This window comes from Poecilia latipinna, unplaced genomic scaffold (assembly GCF_001443285.1).
Source record: "Poecilia latipinna isolate Pla-1442-1.1 unplaced genomic scaffold, P_latipinna-1.0 Scaffold3667, whole genome shotgun sequence".
NCBI classification, from domain to species: Eukaryota; Metazoa; Chordata; class Actinopteri; order Cyprinodontiformes; family Poeciliidae; genus Poecilia; species Poecilia latipinna.
In genome coordinates, this window is record NW_015116283.1 from 26,684 (window position 1) to 29,292 (window position 2,609).

Sequence of the window (2,609 nt, forward strand, 5' to 3'; positions counted from 1 at the left end):
GGTAAGTAATCTTAACAAAATTACACCATTTAGCAGCTACTAAAGTGTCCACCCTGTTTCAAAGAAGAAATCTTACACAGCTTATGACGACAGTCACATATTTTGTCTGCCGCGATCCCCGGTGGCATATTGTGCTAGCTATTATTAGCACTAGGTAAAGTTCATAAACTAAGGCTTGTGTAATATTCGCCTGTCTTTATGTTTAATTCGTTAACCAGTGCACCTCTGTCGAGTGGCATTAAGCGTGGAAAATACCAAATGTATCAGGATGAAATATGTGTTAAAAACTGTTGCATAAGCCTGTGTGTGTGTGTGTGTGTGTGTGTGTGTGTGTTAACTAGCATTGAAGCTAAAGTGGGAAAACAGCATCATTGCACCAATGTTATTAGATCTACGTTAATCTGCACCACACGCCAAGTGACTGTGCAGATTATTTATTTACCAAGCACATAATCAGTGTTGTCGATGAGGGGAGGCAACGTAACTCTTAAATATATATTTTCTTCCAGATGTAAAATGTAAAACTAAGCTGGTAGGTCACAGGCCGAAGGAGGATATTCACATATTTTTTGTGTTTTTTTATTATTTGGTGCGTATGTGTCTTGCACTTAGTTTTATTCCGAATTACATGTAATAAGCCTTTTGCTGTGTTATGATATTAAATTAAATTGGTGTTCTCCTATTTCCCCATTCTAGTATGACCAGCAGAGTGCAGGTGAAGCAGGACATGCTTGTAGGTATTACTGATTCCTCCAGCTGCTAGAGAGGATCAGAACATGAGGATGGAGAGACCAGCAAGTGTTGAGTCAGAGAAGGCCAGGTAGGGAAGTAAGTGTTGCTTTTAGGTGCCAGGTGTGTTTGGCTAAATATATTTCTCCAAGTCAGTTTATTTATTGGTTTTAAAACTAATGTATGCTTATGTGTTGATAATGGTACATTGTAATAAAAATACAAAAATTACTACTAACATACTGGCAGAAGTAATAAACAAGTTTATATCAGAGCCTTTTTTTTCCATCTGGAACACATTAAAAGCGAATTACCAAATTTGCTTTATTCCCTGTTATGTTAACGTTTGGTTATTTCTTCCTTTTTCATCCTCACTGCAGCTGGAGCTGGACTGGAGTTCTGTTTGGCTTTAGTGGCTTCTTGGATGAAGACATCAGCTGAGCTAAAGCGGCTAACAACGCAACATTTTCCCTCTCCTATCATAAACTTTGCTTTTCTTCAACATGGAAAATGCTCCTACATCAGTAGCTCTGTTTGTTATTTCGACATCAATGCTTACCTGGTGGCCAGTTGATCCTCTTAACCACTGAATGTATCAGAACCACCTGGACTGAGCTGGTTTCTTCACTGGGAGCCAAGACTTCTCGATAAAATGACTTCCCATATTTTAAGATGTTCTTCTGGTAAAATTGCATCTTTATGATGCTAATATGACTGCATTCTCATAATTAAAAATACTTGTAACCTGACCATAACACTCCATTATACAACTCACAAGAGGAATGATAGAAATAAAGCCACTTTGTGAAAGTATTTTCTGTATTTTGTTTTTGAAAAGATATTGAGGTTGACTAAAATTAAATCTGTTATGAAAAAAACTGTTCAGTTATATCATCCAGCCTTATTCAGTATATTATTGAATTATTTTCCTAACTGCATATTACTTAATATTCAGATTTCTTTGCTGGTATTACTTGAAAGTGTTTCATTTTAATATCTCGCTTGAAGGCCAAATTACATGCAAATACTTCACATAATGTTACAACTGAGATAAGGGAAAAAGGTTTGAAATGTAGATTATTACAAAAGAGATTACATTTTATTGTAAGTCCAAACAGTATAACAAAATGAACACTGAAAATATATAATACACTTTCCAGCAGTTACTCAGTTACTTGTTTGTCTTTACTGGTGATGAAAACTCTGGAGGATAGAGTAAGAGGAGAGAGGAAGAGCGGCTCAGCCCAGTCCAGGATCACTGCAGTGTCAGGGTAGCTGCTTAAAGTCTGTAGGTAGATTTTTGCGTATGTGGTCCTCTGGTTTTCAGATCCTAATTGTAAATAAAAAAAATAGTCAATGTTGTGATGATCCAGCTGACTGTGGACTGATGGTCACTGTACTGGTCAGTGAGGTGCAGGTACTTGGATCCAAGGGAAAGGCAATTTGACAACAGGAAGGTCTCAAGGGGTTGATGGAGTGGAGTTGATACGAATTCCTCTCTGTCCTGGGTGAACATCACGGAGAGTCTCAATCATGGTGCAGAAACGCATCAAGAAGCTTTATGACGCAATCCTAAAAAACAAAACCAAAAAAAAAATATGTGTAAGTGATATGTATCTAGACAACATAATCAAAAGCCAATAAGCCCTAAAATCTTAAGAGTTTTAATTGAAAATAAATTGACTATATCTCAGGAAATTAAATGTTCAAGTGAAACAGTTACTGTATCACCATAAGAGAAACAGCAAAAAATATTTCAGAGGTGTAACACTGAAGTTACTGAGCAAGAGTAAACTGAAATATTTATCAAGTAGAAAATGCATGTTAAAATCTGAATACTTTTTTGAATGTAGCTGAAATCAATTTAAACTACTAGCAGA

At 36.3% G+C, this 2,609-nt stretch overlaps 1 protein-coding gene and 1 long non-coding RNA gene across 4 annotated transcripts in view; both read left to right on the forward strand.

Moving 5' to 3' along the window:
* The window catches only part of LOC106941429 (sortilin-related receptor-like), a 60,572-nt gene that overhangs the window by 15,581 nt on the left and 42,382 nt on the right, over window positions 1-2,609 (forward strand). The gene's annotated exons all lie outside the window — the stretch shown is intronic.
* On the forward strand, window positions 723-1,539 carry LOC106941430 (uncharacterized). Of its 2 annotated transcripts, none has more exons than XR_001423356.1 (2): window positions 723-832; window positions 1,110-1,539. It is a non-coding gene; the product is annotated as an uncharacterized LOC106941430 (long non-coding RNA). The 2 variants fall into 2 exon arrangements; XR_001423357.1 differs by having other exon boundaries at window positions 723-820.